Source organism: Podarcis raffonei, chromosome 2 (assembly GCF_027172205.1).
Source record: "Podarcis raffonei isolate rPodRaf1 chromosome 2, rPodRaf1.pri, whole genome shotgun sequence".
Taxonomy (NCBI): domain Eukaryota; kingdom Metazoa; phylum Chordata; class Lepidosauria; order Squamata; family Lacertidae; genus Podarcis; species Podarcis raffonei.
Window position 1 is genome coordinate 123,733,062 of NC_070603.1, and position 12,002 is coordinate 123,745,063.

At 45.9% G+C, this 12,002-nt stretch overlaps 1 protein-coding gene across 1 annotated transcript in view; it reads left to right on the forward strand.

Annotated features, from left to right (window-relative positions):
• Positions 1-12,002, forward strand: part of LOC128409430 (gastrula zinc finger protein XlCGF17.1-like) — a 198,926-nt gene that overhangs the window by 112,454 nt on the left and 74,470 nt on the right. The gene's annotated exons all lie outside the window — the stretch shown is intronic.

A 12,002-nucleotide genomic window follows, 5' to 3' on the forward strand; every position in this document is an offset into this window, starting at 1 on the left:
TCATAGAAGAGTTGGAATAGACCATGAGGGCCATTGGGTCCGGACCCCTGCCAGACAGAGAGACGCCATCGGAGCACTCCTGACATATGGTTGTCGGGCCTTTGCTTAATGACCTCCAAAGAAGGAGATCTTTCATTGATAATGTGTGGGAAGATGAACAAAAAGAGCTGTTCAGATAAAATTAGCCACCATCTGTTTTGGAGTGAATAGGGCAATAGGGCAAAAGATGAAATGTTAGTTAAGGCGCCTAGTCTAGGGCAAAAGGTTATTTGGTAATTAAGGTGCCTGGTCGAGGTAAATGTAAGATATATGACTACTTATTTGCCAATTATAAATAGAAGGAAATATAGCTCTTCGTCTCCCATAAAAGGTAATAGGAAATGGGTGTATCTTTTATGATTGGTTCTAGCAAACAGCCAATAGGAATTTTAACCAGGCTGATTGGACAGAGGCAGCCAAAGGAGGAGCAAGGGGGCTGAGCTGAGGGAATATAAGTGCTGGCCATAATGGCAGGAGGCCAGGCCAGAGCTTGGTAACCATATACCACTGTGCCTCTTATTTATTTGTCCGACAAATAAATTATTATTTTAATTTCTCTATTGCTGCGTTGAATATTTCATTCCAGCTAAGCGTTAACCACAAGCAGGGTGCTACATTTTATGGTGCCTCTGTGACTCGGATAAGTGGTCTGCTGGAACGCAGCCCCATCGCCTTACTGGGCAGGGTACAAGAGGGAGGACCACTAACTGCTTACCCAGCGCGCACTGGAACATTTTTCCAGGGGAACGCAGAAGTCTCGTCTGTCTGATACCCTGCCCACCGACGGCGACGGACCGGGGGTAACCAGAGAAATAAACTGGGAACCAGCTAAGGGTAAGTGCACAAAGGGTTTGGCCCTCCAATTAATTAGGAGGAAGAGAAGTCCTGATCAAACTTCTGCGTCTCAGTAAGGGGAAACTGAGTACGCTACATGGCTGGGTACATCAGATGGTGATCTGATGTAGGGAAAAGGGAAAGGTTGGGAGGTAGAGTGTGGTGAAGTATCCAGCGCATTGTATGTGTGAGAAAGTACAATCTGTAAGTGTGGAGTGGGTACTACTTCATTTCCCAGTAAGGCGAGTGTGTGAGTGACTGAGTGGATACTTCACAGGCCCATATAATGGGAGTTGGAGGTTCAAAGGGGGGAAATACACCTCTTGAATGTATGTTAAATAATTTTAAGAAAGCCTTCTCAGGGGCATATGGAGTCAAAATGACGCCAGAGCGCTTGAGAACGTTATGTGAATTAGAGTGGCCGAAACAAAATACTGAATGGCCATCTCAGGGAACCTTTGATATAAATTTAGTAAGCAAACTTTGGTCTAATATCGCCAAAGAAACTGGAGGGTGCCCAGAACAATTTTCATATATAGATTCTTGGCTGAGCACATTAAATAATAATCCTCCATGGATAAGGGAATGCAAAGTCCAACGATGCAAATTATTGGCTGTAAAAGCCGAAGCTAGGAAAGGAATCTTGCCAAATAAACTCAAACCCATTTTTGAGGGACCAGAGGAAGAGGTGCTTCCACCTCCACCCTATGCTCCACATCGAAGGGAGCCTAATCCAAATACTCCACCAGTTGTAACCCCAAGGCAAGAAAGTGGAATGAATAATGGGGGTGGAGTCACAGAACTTGATTCCTTGATAGATTATGATAAATATCTTCAGGAGGCCTTGGAGTCCTATAATAAAGCCCAAGCAGAAGTGGTTATTCCACCTGTGAGTCCCAGTAGAACTCCATCTACAGTCTCCTTTAGTGGAACAACCAATTGCCCACCCCAAACCCCTGTACATCCAAATCCTAGAGAACTATTACAGAAGTTACAGGGAGACCTTGATCGGTCAGCAAGCAATAGAGCCAGGCGTATAAAGCTGCTAAAAGAACGCCTTGGGGCAGATACCATCCCCTATGATTTGAGGCCCCTAGAGCAAAGCGAAGAGAAAGGTCACGTAGTAGCCCCTCTTAGAAGAGTATTTGATGCACTTGAGGAGCCTGTGCTGGTTAACGGGTAACCCAGACCACGGCCACCTCGAACTTCGACCCTCCAGTACATTCCATTCACAACTACGGATCTGATGAATTGGAAAACACACACCCCATCTTTCGCAGAAAAACCTCAGGCTATGATGGACTTGGTGACTTCAATAGTAAATACTCATAGTCCTACTTGGACAGATTGTCACCAACTCCTGAATACTCTGTTCACCACTGAGGAAAGGAGAGACATAATTGAAAAGGCACAGATATATTTGCGTGAGCAGGCCAGAGTGGGAAATATTTTTAATATTGACCGTCATCTCCAGGATAACTTTCCTTTGGAAGATCCTAATTGGGATCCAAACAATGCAATTCACCTGGCCAGGCTTACCACCTACCGCCAGACGCTTGTGCAAGGTATCCGCAGGGCATGCCAGAAGCCCACTAATATGTCTAAAGTCTCAGAAGTAGAACAGAAACCAAATGAGAGTCCGGGAGACTTTTTAGAGAGGCTGCAGGAAGCCTATCGTATATGGACTCCTTTTGACCCTGAAGCCCCTGAAAACAGCAGAATGATTACTGCTACATTTGTGGCCCAGTGCGCTTCTGACATTCGTAAGAAAATTCAGAAATCAGAAGGATGGGAAGGGATGCTGATGAGCCAAATTATGGCCATTGCACGCCGAGTTTATCGGAATAGGGATGAGGCTGAGAAACAAGAGAAGAAGAAGTGGCAGAAGGAAAAGATGGTAATGCTGGCCACAGCAGTGATGTGTTACCCATAACACTGTTTCGTGTTCAGTGTGCACCACAAAAGACTTAAGTTGTCACCTTTTGCGCTCCTGTATGGGAGGCCACCCTCCTTTGTTCAGGATATTCCAGCTGACCTCAAACAAATAGGAGACCATGTGACACAGGGACAAGTGCAATCTCTCTCCCGTGTTTTTGTCTCTCTCCCGTGTTTTTGTTGTTGTTGTTTATCTTAACAGGTGGGCCCTCAAGCACACGCCGTGCAGCATTGCCGAGCCGATTCATCAGTTCCAGGCTGGCATAGCGTATGGGTGAAAGAGTGGAAACATGATCCACTTGCACCTAAGTGGCGTGGACCTTACACCCTCTTGCTCTATACTCCAATAGCGGTGAAGGTAGCTGAGGTGACCCCCTGGATTCATCACTCCCGTTTGAAGAAATCCGAAGGCAGTTGGACGTGCAAAGGTGACCCCTCTAATCCTTTTTTAAACTGACTCTCTCCAAAAAACCCCTGTATCTAGCCCTACGGGGAACGGGCTAGGTCACGGGCAACATTAGACGACTGGCCTGCTGCAGCCACAACCTGGAAGCTGGCTGACCTGCGCACGCCTGAAGCTTGAGGAGCGTCTGAACCAGCGATTGTGAACGGGAAGATTCTCTTATACAATTGATTGACTGCCCCCCCCCTGTGGAACAATTATTAGAGATATTACTCATTGGGGATCCTTGGGATATATGTTTTGGTCTTGGTGGTTCCCCATTTCTGTCACTGGAGGAATTATATTGGGACTAATATTTTTTTGTTATCACAATAAGGTAATCTTTTGTGGAAGGAATGCATATACTAGACATCAACATGATTTTATTATTAATCCTGATCCCTTGGGAAGGGGAAGGGTCCTTGAATTTGAGCAAATTTGCTAAATATGGATTCCGCCATGACCACAATATGTGGGTAGGCTTAGCTGAGATGGTAGCCAATGTTACAAATAGGACCAATTGCCTTGTTTGCTCTCTTGGGCCAGATGATTCAGAGGGAGGTATGCCCTTATTACCAATACCATTAAATGCCATTGGTATGGTAAGCGAAATGCCACACCAAACAGAAGTACAGAATTTCCCCGAATGGAACTCAACTAAACCAATACGAGTTATACCTGTACAAGGGGAATTCTGTGTACATAAATCATCAGAGGCAGCTGATTCTACCATGATAGGCTCTTCTCATTGCCACTATACTTGGGATTATATTAAGAATAGTCAAACCTGGGCAAACGGTACTACCTATCGAACTCGGAATACCTTGCCCTGTGCACCTCCTTTTATTCATGCATGGAAAATGGTGTGGAACATAACTGTGACAGAAAAAGGCAATCTAACATACTGCACTGTGAACTCTGTACCCCTTTTGATATTTCGCCTTATGCACTCCACATACCAAAAACCTCAGACCCGATGGTTGTGGTGGATATGTGGAGAATGGGCATACAAGAAACTCCCTTCCAAATGGAGTGGGACTTGTTTCCTGGGATGGGTATTACCACCAATGTGGATTATGCCCACTAGTTCAGCCAAGCGTACACGAAGAAACGCTGATATTTCTCATATAGCAGGAGGAAGTACCCAAAGTTGGAGCGATACTGATGATTGGCCACCAGAGCGCATTATAGCCTATTATGAACCTGCCTCCTGGAATCCTGATGAGCTCATACAAGGGGCTCGGGATCCTATTTATAATCTAAACAGAATAATTCGATTGCAAGCAGTAGTGGAACTTGTAACCAATGCAACGGCCCAGAGTTTGAGACATTGCACAACAGTTGGATGAAAGTAGAGCCGCCATTTTGCAGCTGAAAATGGGAATGGATTATGTACTTGCCAGGCAGGGAGGCCTATGTGGAGTCTTGAACTTGACAGGGAATGCCTGTTGCTTTAACATTTCTGATAATGGTGAGGCAATCCGTGTGTTGGCTACAAAGATGGAGAGTATAGCACATGTCCCAGTACAAACATGGGAAGGATGGGATATGGGATGGCTCACCAATTGGTGATACTATTGTCTTGCTTGTTTTTCTTGACGGTAGTAGTAATGGTTTTATGTATGGTGGCATGTATCATTTCATGTTTTAGAAGTACAATTAGCAAGATGATTTCAAATGAAACTTTACCTCATATCATGGCCCTATACAGAGCTTTACCTCAGGAATATGATGAAGGTCAAGCTATCAAGGACACTTGGGAAGGTCCTTGAGCTTGAAAGGGGGGAATGCGGCATCTGATCATAGCCTGCATTTTAATCAAGGCTTATATTTTGATCAGATTCCTGTATTCTAAAAATGAGCTTAAATTCACAAATGTTTCTTTTCGAGACAGGAAACCAGCAGGCAAGGTCTTTGTCGCAGGCAAGGTCTTTGTCAGAGGCCCCTTTGGTTTATTGCGGTCATAAAACAGGCTGGGAGCAAAAGGTCACATTGACCATACAAATTATAGAATACAATCAAGGTTGCAAAAATAGTAATAATTATTGTGCCTCCCATTAAACTTGAGCCACATCTTCCTAAGGTTAAAAGGGCAAGAGCTAATACAAACAGCAACTGCACTAGGCGAAACTGCTTTGAATCTTTAGAGAATTTAGCTTAGCTTTTACTAAGTTCCCTTTCTTCTAAAAAAACTATATATGTTATGAAATATATTGGCTTAAATGTAATTATGCAAAGGATTTAGAAAGTAAGAAATCATAGAATCATAGAAGAGTTGGAATAGACCATGAGGGCCATTGGGTCCGGACCCCTGCCAGACAGAGAGACGCCATCGGAGCACTCCTGACATATGGTTGTCGGGCCTTTGCTTAATGACCTCCAAAGAAGGAGATCTTTCATTGATAATGTGTGGGAAGATGAACAAAAAGAGCTGTTCAGATAAAATTAGCCACCATCTGTTTTGGAGTGAATAGGGCAATAGGGCAAAAGATGAAATGTTAGTTAAGGCGCCTAGTCTAGGGCAAAAGGTTATTTGGTAATTAAGGTGCCTGGTCGAGGTAAATGTAAGATATATGACTACTTATTTGCCAATTATAAATAGAAGGAAATATAGCTCTTCGTCTCCCATAAAAGGTAATAGGAAATGGGTGTATCTTTTATGATTGGTTCTAGCAAACAGCCAATAGGAATTTTAACCAGGCTGATTGGACAGAGGCAGCCAAAGGAGGAGCAAGGGGGCTGAGCTGAGGGAATATAAGTGCTGGCCATAATGGCAGGAGGCCAGGCCAGAGCTTGGTAACCATATACCACTGTGCCTCTTATTTATTTGTCCGACAAATAAATTATTATTTTAATTTCTCTATTGCTGCGTTGAATATTTCATTCCAGCTAAGCGTTAACCACAAGCAGGGTGCTACAGGAATTTGGTGCGAACCTTAGTAATGAACCCCCAATGGAGTTGTCTCCTACATATCCCATGATGGGGAACCAATTTTCCAGCAGAGAGCTCCATTCCCTTTGGGGATGCTCCACCTGTTAGCTCTGAGCCATGCTGAAGTCAGTTGTGGCCAGTGGCAGAGCCAGAAGTGAACGGACCACCCTTTCATGCTCTTGTTGCAAACCACAGAGCCAGAGGAGAGCTTGTGTGAGTCGTGAGCTGCAGGAATGCCAAAGGAGGATGTCAAAAACTCCAGAGTGATCAGTTCTGGTGCCTTTATTAAGAAAAGTATAGGTTTACAGAGATGCAGCCTGCCAGTTCCTCCTCGCACTCACTTGTGCGGGATGGACACCACAAGCAAGAAGATGCACACCCAAGCTAAAGGTCAAAGCAGCACACACTAGCCACCTGACCAGGAGGGTGAAGTTGGCAAACACCCAAACATTACAGTTTCCCTTTCTGGTCTCAGAGCTCAGCACCCCAAACCCTCAGATAAGGGTGACATGAAAGCAAGACAATTAGTATGCTTCAAAGCAAGTGACTATAAACACATATGAGCTCAGTGCTACAACCCCTACCAATTAATTGGGGTGGGGGGAATCTTGAGTACCAATATGGTGTTTGCAGAGCTTCCGGAACAATTCACCTTTGGTTCAGCACCGTTCTCTCTTCCTCTCAACCCAGGGCTGAACTGGGGATCAGAGAAGTATCTGAGATGTCTGGGGAGAACACGGAGGTTGCCGAGTCTCTAGGCAGTAATGGGAAGGGGCATACCTAGGGGTTGGCCATGTTGGCCCTTGACAAGGGCATAGGCTCTAGAGGGTGCAAAAATCATGTCTCTCCACTCTGGCTTGGAGCGGCTTGGAGCTTTTGTGATCCCCAGGTGCATCTCTGCTTCTCTGGTTGGCCAGACAAGGCACACAGGCTCCTCTCCCAAGGGTGCAAGGGACAGGGGGTGCCGATACATCTCTTTGGCAAGGGTGCAAGGGAGTCTAGGTACGTCTTGGGTGGTGGATGAGGGCTGAAGCTAGCAGTGGGCAGGACAGATGGAAAAACAGTTGAGTCACCCCTCTTCACTTTCACTTTCTTCCCCCCTCCTTTTTCCTTCTCCCTCTTCCTCTCTACCCAGTATGCCTAGGGCACGGGTGTCAAACACAAGGCCCGCGGGCCGAATCCGGCCCGCCAGACCTCGTCATGTGGCCCGTGTAGCCACCGCCGGCCGCCAGCCTTCACCTTTTATTCTCGCTTTTTTTTTTTTGACACAAGAAAGCCGCCTCTTCAGCGCATGCGCGGCAGCCTACAAGCCAGAGACAACAACAACAACAAAACTTTATTAGCAAAGCCAACAGGCCACAGCTATACAAGAGTTAAAAGTAAAAATAGAGATAAAAGGAGGAAAAGAACAGGCAAAAGATGGTCCGTCGGATGAACAAGTCTGTCACTCAGATGGTGGCCCTCAATTTCGCAGCTCTCTCGATGTACCTCGCGACCTTCTCTGTTATCTGACTTTCCGTATCAGATAATAGAAAATACAGTGTAATGTCTGATGAACGGCCGGGGTTGGAGAGAATGAGTGGAGTAATAATCTCATTCCTTAGGTCTTTGTAGAGGGGGCAAGAAAGAAGGACGTGAGACACTGTTTCCGTGTTACCATCTCCACATGGGCAGAGTCGTTTTTCAAATGGAGTCTTTTGGTAACGACCTTCGAGTACAGCAGAGGGAAGAACATCCCATCTAGCCAATGTAAAGGCACGTCTGTATTTCGGGATGGTTAGTTTAGACAAGTATGAAGCTGGAGAGTCAAAATGAGAAGGGGGAAAGTAGGTATACCATGGGCACAGTTTCTTTAAGATGGTCAGGTTGTTTTGTCGTTCGATGTCTTTCAGGCGCTGGCCTATTAGACTCTTTGCTTTGATGAGGCCCATTGATAATAGGGACTGTGAGTGCAGACCGCATGTAAGGAGTTTTTGATGCACGGTTTTGAACCACTTGCTTTTGTGAGAGTCTTGCATTACTAAAGGCAGTAGACCAGGTGGATTCAGATTAAGACGAAGCCAATAGTTGAATGTTCTCTGCCAAGTCCGAGTTTCCACAGATGGAAGGCAGGCCTCGAGTCTTAATGCTGCGTTGGGAACACAGGGGGGGACACCGAGAATCTGCCTTAGAAATTTAGACTGGACAGACTCAAGACTGGAGCAGTGGTTCCCCGTCCAGATTTGGGCCCCATACAGTAACTGCGCCAGAGGTTTTGCTTGATAAACTTCAAGGGCTGCTGGGATGTATCTGCCCCCCTTCGTGTAGAAGAAGCGGGACAGCATCTTGATACTTTGAGCTGCTTTTTCTTTGGCACATTTTTGATGGACATCCCAGGACCCAGTCGACTGGAAAACGATACCCAGATATTTGAAGGCTTTGACTTGTTCAATTGTCTGGTTATCCATCCTCCAGCTATACTGTCTGTGTTTCCTTGCAAAAACCATAGTTTTGGTTTTCTGATAGTTTATTGCAAGTTGCTCTCTCCTACAGTATGCTGAGAATTCACCTATGAGCCTATTTAAGCCTATTCTTGTTCGGGATAGGAGTATCGCATCGTCAGCGTACAAAAGCACTGATATTGCTTTGTCAGCCAGTTTGGGGGCGTGGAAGTCCGGAGATGACAAACAGTTAACCATATCGTTGATGTAGATGTTGAATAGAGCTGGGGCCAGGATGCAACCTTGCTTGACCCCCTTACTGACAGAAACTGGTCCTATAAGATGGCCGTTTAACGAAGTTCTTACATGCAGCACCGTGTCTTTATACAAACAGCTCATCAGAAATAATAGTCTTTTGTCTATACTTGATGTGCTCAATTTATCCCAGAGTCTTACACGTGGAATTGAATCGAAAGCAGCCTTTAGATCGATAAAGGCTGCATATAACACCCCACGGGATTTTTTGGCATATTTGTCAATTAGATAGGCTAAGATGAAGCAATGGTCTATGGTGGATCTGCCTTGCCTGAAACCCGCTTGCTCTTCCGCTAGAATGGCTTCAGTTTCCAGCCAGCTAGTTAGCTTGGTATAAAGATGTTTGGCATATAGTTTGCTCGGTATAGGCAGAAGGCTGATTGGTCTATAACTTGCCGGGTCTGTCATGGGTCCTTTTTTATAGATTGGGATAATTATTGCCTCAGACCAACCATCTGGGAGTAAACCCGTTGAGTCGATCCAAGAAAATAAAGACGCCAGCAGGGGGGCCCACCAGCCAATGTTGGACTTCAGAAGTTCAGCAGGGATGTAATCATTCCCTGGGGCCTTGTTGTTCTTTAGTTGTGCGATTAAATTCTCAACTTCCTTCGCAGTTACTGGTGGCCAATGAGGTAGGTCCTCCAATTGGATGCATAGTTTGTAATGTTGGGCTTCCTGGTCATAGAACAAAGATTGAAAATGGCGCAACCACTCCATTGGTTCCACTGTACAGATGGAATTAGTACGCTCCTGGTCCAGTAGACCAGATATGGTTCGCCAAAAACAGGTAGTATCTTTCTCGTGCGATGCCTTAACCAAACTGTGCCAAGCGGCTCTTTCAGCTTCCAATTTCTTTCTCCTTAGTAATTGTTTGTAAGACCGTCTCAGATAAATATAAGCGTTAAGTAGGGGGGCAGTCCCTGATTTCCTGTATCTCCAGTAGGCTGTTCTCGTTTGTCTCCTTGTTTGCCTGCACTCCAGGTCAAACCAGCTAGCTCCGTCCTTTGCCCTCTTTGTAGCGGAGCAATGTATCACTGTTGTTAAATGGGGTTTCAATCTTTCCAAAAGTAATTTAAAGCGTTCCATGATCGCAGCTACTGAATTGCCTGATACGATAGCGGAGCGAATACGCTTTAACTCCACTGACTGAAGAAGGAGGGTTAGATTTTCATTCAGTATTGGGGACCATTTAAGTCTTTTGGGGGCAGGTATAACCAAATTTGCAGAAGGTATATATTGTGGCTCGGCAATAGAATAGTCAAAAGGCCGACCTGCAAACTCTAAAATTAGAGGCAGGTGATCACTCAGAATATTGTGGCCCACTTGGAACTTCCTTACAAAGCTGTGAGCAAATCTTGAGATTAAGATATAATCTATAACGCTTCCCCCAGCCTTGGAGAAATGGGTATATTCCCCGGGGCGGTCCCCCTCTATATTGCCGTTTAATATCAGCAGTTCCCTCCGTCTGGCAGCCTGCACCAAGCAGAGACCTGAGAAATTACTTCTGCTATCTTTGGACAGTCGTGTCGCGCCAATATCCGTCAGTTCTTCGGGGTCCATAAATTGGTTGAAATGAGTGTATAGACTGTTGTCATCTGTTCCTATGCGAGCGTTGAAGTCTCCGCACACAATGGTCAGGGCAGACGGGTAAGTAGATTCGAGAGGCTCTAAAAACGCCTCTAGCTCAGCCCATGTAGCCTTGACAACAGGGTTTTTTTGGCCTGGGGGAATATAGACATTGACCAGCAAGAGAGTAGTTCTCTTGAAGCTAAGTAGAGCAGCTGTTGCTACAGAATTGCAGCTAGGTAGGGCTGTTAGAGAATGCGCCAGCTCCGTGGAAATGAAGCAAGCTAAGCCACCACTAGATCTGCCGCCCCTCAGAGATGGAGAGGCAGGCAGGTAGTGGCAGTTATACCCATTAAGAAATATAGGGTCATTCTGCCATGTCTCCTGAAAGAAGATGATGTCAAATTGCTTAAGGTAACACAAAAATTGTTGGTTATTTTTCTTGGCGTGCCAACCCGCGATGTTCCAAGACAGCACTTTTAGGCCCCGGGCCCTTCGGATGTGAGGGCGATCTGGCTGCGACATCTGTCACCCCATTGATCGCCAGGGTTGATTCGGCTGATCTGGCTGGCTAGGCGGGTGTCCCCTTCCTCCCTCACCGCTCCATGTGCGTCCCTCCCGAAGCTGCGCGCTCGGTGGAAGAGGACGACCATCCCAGATAGAAGGAGTGTACCGTTCTTCGGTCAAGGGTATACAAGCCAGAGAACGTCTGCCCTCTAGCGGCGCCGGCCGTTCTACACAGGAAACCTCCACTTTACATGCATTCAGGAAACCTCCACTTGTTTTTATATTGAGCGCATGCCGTCCTGTGATGTGACAGATCCAACGGCTGCCTGAACAACCGGCCCTTTGAGGGTGACCAAACTGCTGATGCGGCCCCCCGATGAATTTGAGTTTGACACCCCTGGCCTAGGGGGTGAGGCTCAGACTCACCAGCCCTACTGAAAAAGCTCTTCATGAGGCCAGAGAACCATCGCCTGGCTATTGTTATATTGTTTTAATATGCTGTAAACCACTTTAAGATTTTTATTAAAAATGTAAACTGGTATAGAAATTTAAAAAATAAAAAATAAATATGCTGTCACCTGTAGGTGGCTTTTGAACCAAGGGCTGCAAACCTAGACAGCATCTTAAAAAGCAGAGACATCACCTTGCCAACAAAGGTCCGTATAGTTAAAGAAATGGTTTTCCCAGTAGTGATTTTTGGAAGTGAGAGCTGGACCATAAAGAAGGCTGATCGCCGAAGAATTGATGCTTTTGAATTATGGTGCTGGAGGAGACTCTTGAGAGTCCCATGGACTGCAAGAAGATCAAACCTATCCATTCTGAAGGAAAACAGCCCTGAGTGCTCACTGGAAGGACAGATCGTGAAGCTGAGGCTCCAATACTTTGGCCACCTCATGAGAAGAGAAGACTGCCTGGAAAAGACCCTGATGTTTGGAAAGACTGAGGGCACAAGGAGAAGGGGGCGACAGAGGACGAGATGGTTGGACCATGTTCTCGAAGCTACCAGCATGAG